This window comes from Protopterus annectens, chromosome 2.part1, assembly GCF_019279795.1.
Source record: "Protopterus annectens isolate FY-2018-M chromosome 2.part1, PAN1.0, whole genome shotgun sequence".
NCBI classification, from domain to species: Eukaryota; Metazoa; Chordata; order Ceratodontiformes; family Protopteridae; genus Protopterus; species Protopterus annectens.
The window spans coordinates 123359620-123374619 of record NC_056729.1 but is presented as its reverse complement, the minus strand read 5'-3'; the positions used below and the strand labels follow the sequence as shown (position 1 = coordinate 123374619).

At 36.8% G+C, this 15000-nt stretch overlaps 1 protein-coding gene and 1 non-coding gene across 3 annotated transcripts in view; both read left to right on the top strand.

Moving 5' to 3' along the window:
- The window catches only part of FSTL5 (follistatin like 5), a 3739468-nt gene that overhangs the window by 661437 nt on the left and 3063031 nt on the right, over nt 1-15000 (top strand). The window lies entirely within an intron of this gene.
- TRNAE-CUC lies at nt 13713-13784 on the top strand. Its single transcript has one exon. It is a non-coding gene; the product is annotated as a tRNA-Glu (tRNA).

Sequence of the window (15000 nt, the reverse complement as noted above, 5' to 3'; positions counted from 1 at the left end):
CCACTTGCACCTGATATTTATGCCACCGAACAGCATGTACTCAAGGAAACCTCTCCCTTTGCCCTGACCTTGTTATAATTTTGAGAATTACATTTGCTAAAAGAGGAGTCATTTTATAACTAGTATTACATGTTGATAGCAAGGGTAGAGAGAGAGAGAGAGAGAGGACAAGTGACCAGACCTTGCTTAATGGCCTGATCACTGCACCTAGGCCTGATCACAGTTATTCATATTCATGAACTTACCTCTGAAGCCTTTTCAGGGAAATAATGATTTTTCAATAATGTAAACTCTCCTTACAGATTCAAACATTAAGATCATTTATCCGAGTGTGCTGCTAAACAATTGTTTCATGCTCTAAACTATAAGTTCAAGCTTAATTCAATTATTCAAAGTAAAGGGCTAAGTGGAAATACGGTTTTACATTTGACAAAAGATCTTTTCTTCAGCTACGATATAAACTTAAACATGTTTAAAGATGAAAGGTTAACATTTCTGGTTAAACTACATCAAATATGGTCTTTAAATTGATACATTAGGACATACAATACAAAACGTATAAAATAAATAATTACTGTTTTGTGCTATAAAAACTCATTCATTCTAAATAACACACATCCATACCTAGTGCTATTAACTCTGCAGAGCCTTTTATATATTTATAATTAATAATTATATTTTATACAGACTCAACAGCATGCAGTTTGAAAGTAGTGTAAAGTAACAGAGCAATGAGAGCAGAGAAACTGCATAACAAGGAAGCACAGGAGTTTTACCTCTTCCCTAGTAAGTGCAGTCTGACAGTTAATGAGTGTGTGTGTGTGTGTGTGTGTGTGTGTGTGTGTGTGTGTGTGTGTGTGTGTGTGTGTGTGTGTGTGTGTGTGTATCTGTGTATGCACACACACACACACACATATATATGTATATATATATATATATATATATATATATATATATATATATATATATATATATATATATATATATATATTTATATATATATATATAAATATATATATACAGAGAGAAAGAGAGAAATTATATATATAGATATAGATATATAGATATAGATATATAGATTAGATATATGTGTGTGTGTGTGTGTGTGTGTGTGTGTGTGTGTGTGTGTGTGTGTGTGTGTGTGTGTGTGTATCTATCTATATATATATATATATATATATATATATATATATATATATATATGTATGTATACACAATTACACATACATGTATACTCATATATTGGGTCTAGATAATAAATATGGATAAATATAAACATAGGTATGTAAATACTGATATATAGATGCTGGCATGTGGGAGAAGCAATCCTCCAGTCCTCCACATTGGAGAGAAGGGAGACGTTCTGCAAAAAACACTTTGGATTTTTACATTTGACTTGCTTTGATGAATCTGTTGCTTAATTATTCATTTCCACTAAGATGCTCATATGTGTTAATATATATATATCTATATATATATATCTATATATATATATATATATATATATATATATATATATATAGATAGATAGATATAGATATATACATATATATATATATATATATATATATGTATATATATATATATATATATATATATATATATGTATATATATATATATATATATATATATATATATATATCTATAGGGTTTACTATCATCTTAAAACAAAATCAGTTCAGAACCTCAAACGGTAATGCTAAATCATAAAATATCACTTAGTTGAAATGTTTAATCTGCTGAATGAATTCAGCAGATTCAACATTTTTGCTGAATATCAAATGAGATGTCCACATAGGAGCTCAAGTAAGTGTATCTCCTACACTTCACATTATGCTTTTGCAGGGTAGCAAGCCCCCCTGCAACCCTCACATCCCCTGCTATCTATATGCTTTCCTACTCCGAAATCGCACTACAGTGAGGAAAGGAATGAATGTCCCTGTCCATACTGTAGCGTGATCTCTAGTCATTAGATTGATTTCATATCAACGAATGCACAGTGGCATTCACTGATATGAGCTATTGAGCATGTAACGGCCATCTGCCATCCAATATCCATCCTACAGAGAATCTGCATTCTGGATTTTGATAGTTTGATAGTAAACCTGTTTTTATATATATATATATATATATATATAGATATATATATATATATATGTATATATATATATATATATATATATATATATATATATATATACATATATATATATGTATATATATATATATCTATATCTATATATATATATATATATATATATATATATATATATATATCTATATATATATATATGTGCGTGTGTGTATGTATACATACTATATAGGTTCATAGGTGTTTACTAGGCTAATGACCACAAGGGCTTTTTTAAGCCAAGCCATTCAGCCCAAATCTCTGGGAAGTTAAGCTACCCTTGATAAGTGTAAGCAGTGGAGTGGGAGATGAACTATTTACAGGTCACCTGTGTCCATTAGAGACCTAGGTGCCAAACAAGGGATGAATTTCTGGTTTCCCATCCAATTGTCCAAGTTCCACTTGAATTGGGTTAGGAATAAACTCTGGTTTACATGGATGGGGAGCCTGTTACACAGATGGGGTAGTCTCTGGGATACATACCTATCTCTCCAGCAGGTCCTATTTATATCACAGCCAAGGTTTAAGTCTTTAGAATGGGTAATTCTGGTGCTGTTTGTTTTGTGGATATGCAGGAGGTCCACCAAAGTCGGGTCTGACAATACCCTATATGCCAGGTATAGATCTCCCCTCAAAAGCCTATAGCAGACAGAACACAGGGATAGGGTCATGAGGTAGTCTGCATAGGACATATTACTTACTCCCTGCATTCATTTAGTGAGGATCCTCTGTGGTCATCCCAATTGTTGGATATGCCTGATTAGGCACATACCAAAGGGGGTGTTGTACTCAATGATATATCTTATGAATGCCAAATACAGTGGAACAATGACTTCCTTGGACTTTGATGCCATATCTTTGTTTATAAGTTGTGCAACATAGAATAATTTCCTCACCCGTGTGGACACATGATGATCAAAGGCTAGATTATTATCTATGTATGTCCCTAAGTCCCTGACTACTGCGTCAGCTCTCAGGGGCGTGTTGTCAATACTTCCCAAAGGATACTATTATGTATTTCTTGGCAGTTAGTTTTAGTCTATAGCCCTGACACCAGTTGTTTGTCTGTGTCAGCCCCTCCTGTAGAACATTTGTGTCAGTCTGAGATTCAATGACAGCTCCTAATTTACAATCATCTGCAAATTTAGTCAGCCAGAGACCACTGACATTGGCCTTGACTTCTGAGAAGTAAATGCCAAAAAGGAGAGGTCCAAGGACTGATCCCTGAGGGACTCTACTTGTGACTGGCCTCCTTCTAGGTGTAGACTCCCTAATTCTAACTTCTGGGTCCTATAGATATATATCTATATATATCTACATATATATATATATATATATATATTATATATATATATATATATATATATATATATATATATATATATAACAGAAACCTCCTTGAAGACCAAATCCCAGCAAAAAGTAAATGCAAGTAAACCAAAAACCCAGGTTGGAAGAAGCCAAAATGCATTGCAGATCTTCGCACTATCAAAAAATATGTCTCCACGCATTCCTAAGAAGGAAACGCCAAATGCTGATAGTCTTATGAAATTGTAGTGCAAATACTCACAGAACCACGCACTAAATCAACGAAAAAACAATTCTGCTGTACCAAGAACCAAATGTTCAAAGTTGTTCTAGTCTTGCAATCGAAGTAATGTTCAAAAAACCATTCGGTCAAGTAGTAAATCCACAGTTTATTGTAAACATTGCAGAATCAACGACACCTACTATAAACATATATATATCTAAAAGGACATAAAACATATCTAAAAACATGTATGTATTTATATAAAATATACCATATACCTAGCCAAAAACTACAGAACATTGCAGAATCAACGACACCTACTATAAACATATATATATCTAAAAGGACATAAAACATATCTATTTATAGTAGGTGTCGTTGATTCTGCAATGTTTTTATGAAAAGACTTTGTGATTTTGTAGGCCTGTTGCAATGAATTATAGTGGTGGTGTCACTTTTAGTTAATATGTGATTTAATGACAGCAGGAAACACGCCTCCTAAGGTCATTGTCATTGGCTGAAGAGCAGGATATCCTGTATTTAAACTTCCTGCTCTCAGTTTTTTACTGTTTGTCTGATGAAGCGGCAGTTACATGTCGTGAAAGCGCTTACAATAAACTGTGGATTTACTACTTGACCGAATGGTTTTTTGAACATTACTTCGATTGCAAGACTAGAACAACTTTGAACATTTGGTTCTTGGTACAGCAGAATTGTTTTTTCGTTGATTTAGTGCGTGGTTCTGTGAGTATTTGCACTACAATTTCATAAGCCTATCAGCATTTGGCGTTTCCTTCTTAGGAATACGTGGAGACATATTTTTTGATAGTGCGAAGATCTGCAGTACGTACATTTTGGCTTCTTCCAACCTGGGTTTTTGGTTTACTTGCATATATATATATATATATATATATATATATATATTCCCTTCCCCGTGAGAGGTTCTTTGTGGTACAAAACAAAACTTGTGTGCTCTGTATTTAAAATCTTTACAGTACCTCTGTTGCTGGGTACAAGCCAAGTAAAACACAGCCTCTGTTTCTAGGTCAGATATGAATATCAGCAGAATTCCTCCTCTTTTTAGTCAGTCTCTCTGACTGCACTGTTTCCACAGCTGATACTTGTCTGCACTCTACCGAAGGCAAACTCTTCCAGACTCTTCTGGAACCTTTCTCTGTCTTTCTGCCATTGTGATTTGGGCTTAGTATTCCTCTCTTTTATATACCTTGAAGTTTCGCCTGAAGAGTATTTTACACACGAACAAGCACCTCACCCTTAAAGGGTAAGTGCAATGCTTAATACATTTTTGATAATTGTAACAACAATTCGGATTCAATTTCATACTCATGAAAAAGAAATCTAAAATGTGCAGTCTTTCAGTCTGGAAACCACCACATTATGTTACACAGTCTGTAAACCACCACATTATGTTACATTTGACCCCCCCACACACACACACACACACACACACACACACACACGCACACCTTGAAATCAGTAGTTTGGGACCCTTGGGGGGGTATCCTTTAAGGCCCCCAAGCCAGTGGAAACCACAACCCACGCTGCTGAAACCCTTACAAATGCCTTCTACGAGCACCTCCAGGAATGTATGGATCAAGCAATCCCTAATAAAATCAAGACCCTTTCCACCAAAGGCAGGCACCCAGTCTGGTGGACCCCAGCCATAAACAAACTCTACAACAAGAGGAGAAAGCTACTACATGACAGAGCAAAATCCCTAAAAGGGAAGGCATCTCTGATCAATACTAGCAAAAAACTACGATCACTCATAAAATCATCCAAGGCCAACTTTGAGAGAAAAATCGCTTAAGACACAAAAGACAATCATAAGGCCTTCTTTAGCTATGTTAAAAACCTGGGTGGAAACTCCCAGATATGCTCAGAATTAGTCCAAAATTATACAAAAATCACTGAACCCACAGACATTGCCAACATACTGGCAGACAGGTTCAGTGCAAATCCCCCCCCCCCCGCAAAAGGAGAAATATCTATCCCATCAGAGTCTAGCCTCCCAAACATCTCAGATGCCCAGGTGAGAGCTGCTCTCTCTAAAGCAAAAAACACAGCATCAATGGGACCGGACGGTGTCCCCGGCTGTGTGCTACACAAACTCAATGAGGAACTAAACCCACACATAAGGCTGCTGTTTAATCTTAGCCTTACTACAGGATACATACCCAAAGAATGGCGTACGGCAACTGTGGTCCCACTCCACAAAGGCGGTGCTTCTACGGACCCTGGAAATTACTGCCCCATAAGCTTGATGAGCCTTGTCTGCAAAGCTATGGAGAGGATCATAATGGAACTCATAAATAAAGACATTGGGGACCTACAGACACTGGATCCTACCCAATTTGGCTTTGTCAAGGGCAGATCCTGCCTCTTGAACGTGGTCGACTTTTTCGAAACAGTCACTAAGGCCATTGATGAGGGTAAGGCAGTTCACACAGCCTACCTTGACCTAGCAAAAGCGTTCGACACAATACCCCACTCAGGCATCATAGAAAACCTCACCAGCTTAGATGTAAACCCATATGTCACAAGATGGGTTGCAAACTGGCTCAAGGACAGAACCCACAGGGTTAGAGTTGCTGGTGCCATGTCAGACTCTAAGCCGGTCATGAGCGGTGTCCCACAGGGCTCAGTCCTGGGCCCCCTCTTGTTCGGCATTTATTTTTCTGAAGTACAGGCAAACATAAGGGGATTGTGGCTGACAAAATTTGCAGATGACTGCAAACTGGGCACCATAATTGACACTCCATCAGACACAGACATCCTCCAGAGAGGTCTCATAGAAATGGATAACTGGTGCCAGAGCCATGGCCTTAAGCTAAATGCCAAAAAATGTATAGTCATACCCTTTGGGAACAACAAGGTAACCCCTAATTACCACATAGGTGGTAATCCATTAAACATGGAAGAAGTTATCAGGGACCTGGGGACCCAAGTTAACAGTAACCTCTCTTTTGACACTCACATTGCCAAAGTGGTTAGGAAGACCTTCTACATTGCCCACCTGATCATGAAGGGATTCACATCCAGATCAGGAGAGGTCATTGTACCCCTGTACTCTTCACTTATCAGACCAATGATTGAGTACAATGCCCCATTCGGAATGTACCTTACCCGACACCTGCAGCAGTTGGAAAGACCCCAAAAGTTCCTCACCAAAAGGATAAAGGGGCTCAAACATATGTCATACGCTGCCCGACTGAAGAAACTCCAGCTCTGTTCAGTCGCATACCGTCTACTCAGAGGTGATCTGTGCCTGACATACAAGGCCATGTCCAACCCGGAATTAATGGACATGCTCCACCTCAAAAAATCCAAATCCACCAGAGCCACTAGAGCATGAGACTTAAACCTCAACACGGATATAAATAGGACGTGCTGGAGGGACAGATTCATCACCCAGAGACTCCCTACACTATGGAACAGAATCCCAGTCCATGTGAGCAGAGCCCCTCACTGACTCTGTTCAAGAGAAAGCTTGATGAGTTGATGGGAGATCGTAGGTTTACCCCGGGAATCATCTCTGTGTCACTGCTGGACAGAGGCACAGCAAACTAATGGGTATAGTATTCTCATCCTAAGGGGTGGTGAAAGCCACACACACTCTGGCTAGGCTTATAAATGCCCTAGGGCAGATAGCCTAGTATGAACCTATGAACCTATGATGGTTTGTAGCTGAAGGTAGACCACCACCTTTATGGTGGCTGACAAAGAGGCAGCATTATATTTAAAAAGAAGAGCAGGCATACCGACAAAGCTTGTCATTTTCATCTTTCTGATCATACAGTCATAGAAATGGTGTGTGGTAAGTTATGGCAGTAAATTCTCTTTCCACTATGTAGTGTTGTAGGAACTAGAGCCCAGTTAATGGCCAGGAGTTCATAATGGACAGCTGAATAGCGAGTTTTAGTCCTATTCAGATTCCTACTTAAATAGCATACCAGTTGTTCTTCCTCAGTTTTTTATGGAGCAGTATTATACCAAAACCAACTTCTGCTGTCATGGCTTTGTGCATTATTTAAGGTTGTAAAAGTCAGGTTATACCAGAATGGGTTCAGAACATAATATGGGTTTGAAATATTTAAAAACATCCTCTCCCTCAGGCTTCATGTGACTTTAGTTGTCATTTTCCTTTAGTCAGGTCAAGATTGAAAGAACCCAGACAAAAATAGTACCTCTCTACTGAAGTGAGAATCTAGATTAAAAAAAAAAAAAAAATTGGCCTCTTATTCTTTAAAACTTTTTAAAATTCTTCTAACCAAAGCAAACACGATAATGCTTTAAGGGCAATGATTGATTTGCTCTTATTATCCTGCACAGTAGTTTGTAAAGCTTGCAACATGCTGATATTAAATATTTATAATACTGTCACTGCAAATGTGTGTGTGTGTGTGTGTGTGTGTGTGTGTGTGTGTATGTGTGTGTGTGTGTGCGCGCGCACGCACACGCATGTCTGCATGTGTGTGCGCATGTGTGTGCGTGCGTGCATGTGTGCTTGTGTGTGCACGCGCGTGTGTGCGTGTGTGCATGTGTGAGTGCGTGTGTGTGTGTGTGTGTGTGTGTGTGTGTGTGTGTGTGTGTGTGTGTGTGTACATAAGATATGTAAAACATACAGTATATCTGATTATTTTGATTTTAGTGAAATGCTGCCTCTTCTTTATATATGTATACTCTGCATTTATATTCTCCAGAGAAGACATTATATCAAGGCCTAGTCTGCCTGAGTTAGTGGTAGCTCAGGTGGATGTAAAATATTCTACAGCCCTTATTGAAAACAGCAGAGGAAGTTCACCAGTTCCCTGATCAAATATCCCCTAATCAGCATGAATACCAAATCAGGTCCCCCCCGAAAAGAGGGTGTTGGTCTAGAGGGACTAACTGGTCAGGAAAGTGTAAACAAATGCTTCAGATTTTGTGATCTAGCTATCAGATAAAAAACATTTCTATTGCCCCAACCCAAAAAGAAGTAACATCATTAAGGAACATTGCAATAGTGATCATGTGCTGTAAAGAGCCAATTGCCCTAGATGCAAGTCCTTCTACATGTGAATAATGATCAACTTCCTAAAGAATAGAAACTCTCGACACCTGTCCAACAGAAAACTTCAAGACTCATTGTGGAATGCATTAAGAGCAACCCACTGCTAGATGATTCTATCTCCATTCCTGAAAATCAGGCTAAAAGCATACTGTTTTCCAGACTTACAGCTATATGTTCCTGTAAAAGAATACTTCTAGTAAAAAGGCTAGACTACAACAAATGTTATTAGTAAGTCCCAAAGAATATTAAAGCTTGGACTAATTTCTGGCCCTAACTCTTTACACACATGGTTCAAGATGGACAAGAAAATTACCTGTATTATTCAAGTCAGTTTAAAGTCTTTTTGCTTCAATGTCTGCTTTTATTTCATTCTTATATCAATATTTTAACACATTTATATAATTTAAGACCATTTTTATAGATGTGATACTGTTGTTTGCATGGCCTGATAAAGAAACTTGATGAAAGTGTGCTCAATCTTTTCTAGAGAGCAATGCAGTGTTCCAAATAAAATTGCAATGTTTTAAGCATTTGATATATATTTCTGTAATTTAAATTTCCCTATAAGATGGCCATCTAGCTGTGGAAATTAAAATACATGGTTAATATTGGTAAATATATTGTAAAACAAACATTTGTATGCTCTACCATAAGACATAAAGACATAAGCATCTCAACTCCACAAGGGCCAGCCCCTCACTACCTGCTGGACTCCTTGTGGTCAGTGTAACCATCCATCACTTTAATTATTCAGATTAAGATGTAAAACTAATTAATTGTTCAGGAATCCTTGATAGATTATTGGTCTCTATTTCCCGCACATATCCATCCTTCGTGATTAGCTACTTGATAACCAATTAAATAAGCCAATCACCTGTACTATTGGCAGTCAAGCTTTGAAGTAACATTACCTGGTTATTCATCCACATTGTTAGAATATAAATAAAACCGATAACCTGCTTGAAAAACTAGTCACAAGAAAGCAAATCTTGCTGGTGGAAATCACTTATTAGGAATTTTGAATTTAACCTTTTTTGTTCTCTGACTTCTTGATATATAGAAATAATAACTTGTAATTAACAAAATAAGCCAATCAATCTTAGTGGATCGAAAGATTACAAAAGTAGGCATTGTGTAATATTAGATTTCAATGATAAATGTATTTATATAGTCAAGTACAGCTTTTGAAAGAAGGGAGATCTATACTTCAGTGTTTTCTCTTTGGGACTCAATGGTCCCTCTGCCTGTGCTATATCTTAAATATTTAATTTCAGTCTTCTGAAGTTAACTTTTGGTGACATTTACTGTGAGTGCTTCTTGTCTGAGCAACTCCAAAATTGCTTAATCTTTGTGTAAATCTCAGTCTTCTGAATAAGTAACATCATCTATATGTGCTGTTGCATACCAACTATGGAGCATGAAAATCTAGTCCATTAGGAGCCGATATACAAATGCTCCCTGTTAAGCTGAAATGGTAGACAGTGATACTGAAAGGGACCATCTGAGGTTGGAATTGTATTTTTTCCCTGTCCTTATACATTAATAGAATTTCCTAATAGTATTTTGTAAGATCCAGGTGGTCAGAAATATCTCAAACAGCTCATCTACTCCTTTGAAGTAGCTGTCAAAACCTGGGTATGATATTGGGCATTATACTGGGCATTCTGAAATTATTGCAGAATATACTGGTTCCACAAGGTTTTGGCTCTAGAACCATGAAGCTGTTCCACTTAATATTACTGCATACAGATCTAAGATAAATGAAGAGAAAAAAAGAATGCAAATATTAGAAAGGATGGCAAAAAAGAGGATGTGGGGATATGTACAAATACAGTGAAAAAGGCTGGTAAAGTATGGAATCTAACCGTTTAATGTACTGTAACACAATGGTTAAGAAACATTCATTCAGTACTGACAATGATGTGGTAATATACAAACCATGGTGGACTTGAACTCATGGCCTTGATCACATGGCAAGTGAAAAGCAATGTATTTGCATGCCCAGCACAAATGGTATATGTCACACACGTGCAGAATAAAAGCAGGGAAGAGGAGAGGAGACACAGAAGGAGATTAAATATTTAGGTATCTGGTTATTACATATGGTAAAGAAATTATTAATGCACATCCTTGACAAAGTTTATGAGAAAGTTAAGGAACAAATGTAGACATGAAAACCTAAAAAAGGTAAAATTGATCAGAGAATATAGGTATTATATATATTTATTCTCCCATAGTTAACATCCCCTTACCAGGCGTTTAGGAAGATGCTTGAGGCAGAGCTCCAGAAAAAAGTCAAACATTATGTTTAGGATGGAAGAGAACCAAGATTATTCTGGGAAATAATTACAGAATCAGAAATAAAAGCAGGGCTGGGAACACCTGAACTTAAAAAGGCTTTTCAAGCCTATTTGGTAGCAAACATGCTAAGAGTGATAGAGGAGGAGTAGATGTTAAACTGGAAGGGAATGCTAAAGGAGAAGAAAGAAAGTCGGGAAACAAGAAAGGATAAATTATGGCCAGGGAAGGCTAAAGGATAAGGAAGAAAGTCGGGAAACAAGAAAGGATAAGTTATGGCCAGGGAATGCTAAAGGATAAGGAAGAAAGTCGGGAAACAAGAAAGGATAAATTATGGCCAGGGAATGCTAAAGGATAAGGAAGAAAGTCGGGAAACAAGAAAGGATAAATTATGGCCAGGGAATGCTAAAGGAGAAGGAAGAAAGTCAGGAAACAAGAAAGGATAAATTGTGGCCAGGGAATGCTAAAGGAGAAGGAAGAAAGTCGGGAAACAAGACAGGATAAATTATGGCCAGGGAATGCTAAAGGAGAAGGAAGAAAGTCGGGAAACAAGAAAGGATAAATTATGGCCACTTGACTGTGCCTGTTTTGGAGGAATGTTTCTATTTTCAAACCTGGTTTACCGCTGCACAAGATATACCTGTTTTTGGAGGCATGCCCCTATTTTTAGGGTTGATTTTCTTCTTCACCAAATTTTCTGAATCCACCTCATCACATTTGATGTCTGAAGCTGTCTAGTGTACAGAAATCTACATTACATGACCAACATACTAGCAACAGCAGTAATTTAAAGAAAGTGGAAATGCATCTTATATTTCACTTTTTCTTAAACAAAAATAGAATTTTGCAATATAGTTCATTAATGTCTACATATTTTCACTTTCTCTTTGATAATGTGCTCATTTACTTTTATATTTTTTGTCACTCTTTTTTAAACATGTCTTTCTAAGCAGTATCCTACATTCCTACTAGAAGCTGGAAAACTTATGTGCTATTTGGTGCTGAAAGTATATTCAAGTTAGTTTTCCAAATTTTAAGTGGATACATTTCAAGGGTCTTTGTTTATATTTTCCAGGTTTACAGGTTGAGAGATACAGATATTGTGCATGTACTACTAGAAGTCCAAAGCAATAACATACTTTCCACCTTGCTAAGGGAGCTCAGGGGCTGTTTAATATGCAATTTCATAAATAAATAAATAAATAAATAAATAAATAGAGAGTTAAAAGCTGATATCCATACCGGGAGCAGTTCATGAGGAAGAGAAAGGGACAGTTGTGGGTATATGGAAAAAAAATGATTAGGTAAAGTATTCAACCTCAAATATTAACAGGAGAAAGAGTGAAATTGTAAGAAGAGTTAAAGAAAGAACTTCAACTGAGAAACAATCTGGAATGTGAATATTAAGAGTTGAAGGCTAGATGGAGGAAAATAGAAATGGAAACAGTGAGAAGGATGGAAGAACTAGTTATGCTGAAGTTACTAGACATAAGAAGAACTGAGGGAATACCCACAAAATGATTGCTGAAAGTTTGGACAAGGGGGCTGAGAGAGGAAGAGAGAAGAGGTATGTAGAAACAGAATATATGGTGGGAGTTAGAAATACAAGAACAAAAAGAGAAAGAGAAATAGCAATGCATAATGAAACCATCTAGACATGTGACAAAGGACCATAAATTTAGAACATCTAAATGGAAAAGCCTTCACAGGTATTTCTACACTCCGGCTAAATTTGTAAGGATGTTTTCAGGATAAAAGGGAGATGTCCAGAAAAAAAGAGGCAGGTAGACACATAACTTTTGAAACTTTAATGAGCTGCATGGTTATAAGCAATAGACGCAGCAATTGATTAAAGAAAATATACTGGAGATGGGAAAAAACAAAAATGTATTTCTTCTAGGATAGGGCAGTAAAATCGCAGAACAAAGCAGAGTGTTAGTAGGCTTATTAATGGCAATAGGAAGAAAAGTGATCAAAAAAGTGTTAAAGATAGGAGATACCAACAGATGAAGAAGTAAGACAAATGAAGTAAAAAGAAAAAGAGAGGGAAGAGAATGGGTAAAAATGATAGAAATCTGTAATGGAATAAATGTCAAAATAAGACAGAAAGTAACAGTCAACAGAATATGAAGAAAATGGAGAAACACATTAATACTGAGAGAAGTAAATAAGGTAGAAGGCAGGAAAGGGAAAGAAGTAAATACAAATCAAAAGAGAATCATGAATGTAGAGATATTCCAGAATCATATACATGTTAATAGACGGTTACTAAAACTGGATAGCAAAAGAAAAAATCTCCATATTCAGGAAGAATAATATGCATATTTAGTTTAAAAAAATGTTATGGTTACCATCTTTACACTCCATAACCATTTTGAAGAAATTATCCAGATTCTGTAGACAGGATTAAGTCTTCACAAAACTAAACTGTTGATGGACAAGTCAAATACGATTCTTGATGATACTGTTAATGAGGTAATTTTATAATGCACTCCTTTGCTTTGCAGATGAGGCTTGTAACATTGATAGGTCTGCAATTACCTTGGTGATTTGTAAATCCACCCTTATGTAGGGACATTACCACTACTGTGTACCACTCATCAGGAATGAAACCAGTAGTTAAACATTGTTAAACATAGGTTACACAGTTTAAGGAATGATTCACAAGGGCATGAAGTCCCTGGTGGTCTAGTGGTTAGGACTTGGTACTCTCACTGCCATGGCCTGGGTTTGATGCCTGGTCAGGGAAGCTTCAATGCATGCTATTAATTAATCAGCCAGGTATATTGCCAGGTCCCAACAAGGAAGCATTATGGTCTTGTTTAGCACTTTCAGTAAATGTTCCTTAGAGATAATTGGAAGTGTACAAGATTCAGATATTTAATGTTTTGACTAGACATCTTTGGGGTTGACACTGAATTTGACTGCAGGGAAGTTGGCAATCTGTTGGGTCAGAATGGAAGACATCATTTTGTATAAATTAGAATAATGTAGGATAATCCTTACTTTTTGAGCATTTCTACAAAAGGATTTATACTTATGTTTGCCTTCAGATGCCATCTTAAGTTTATTTGCTACTTTAGTGGACCAGGGAAGTATTTGTAATAGTACTGATATTTTCTGAAGGAGGGTTTTATATCTGCTATACATTTTATGCAGTCTCTTTCTTTTGTTGTAAAGTTTATTTGTGGTAGTGGACCACCACAGCTGACTATGTTTGAATTTCTCCTCATACTTGATTCTGGTAGGGGCTGCTAGTTCTGTGTATTTTTGTAAATGGAAGCTGATCTTCTTAATGAAATTTGAATAAAAGCCAGGGTGTTAACAATCAACAGTGATTTTTGATATTTCATCCTACAGTGGGTGTGGGTCTTTACATTTAGATGTGTTTGCTGTAGAGGGGTTTAGTATTTTAAAGCAATCAGATAAAGAATGCTATGTCCTCTTGTATTTTTTTTTTTTTGCCAGCTGACTGAGGGAGTTTTTTTTTTTTTTTTTATGTAAGTTTCGGAATTGTTGGGCATAACCTTCAAGTTTATTGAGGGGTAGTTAAATTTACCCAAATTAATGGAGTTTTTGCTAATAGGGACTTCATTTACAACATTGAGGGATATCGCATGACCATCAGGGACAAAGGAGATGTTCTGTATCAAGCCATTATGAGATACATGATCTTTTCTAGAGTCACCTGTATTTAGGGAGTTCAGTTTTTGGGTCCTTAGGTATCTTCTTGAAGGTATTATGTTACTTGAAAAATATGGAGACCTCACCACAGTTGCCTTTAGGTCTGAAGATGTGAAAAGTGCTATTGTCTTTACATTAAAACCAAGTCTCCATGACCACATGGACGTGGGTGTTTTCTAAATGTAGAAATTATCTCAGGATCAGGCAATTTACAGTTTAGACTTCTGGCATTTATAGCCACCTTAATGTAATTTCATTTAGGGACTGGCAGAAGGACATCA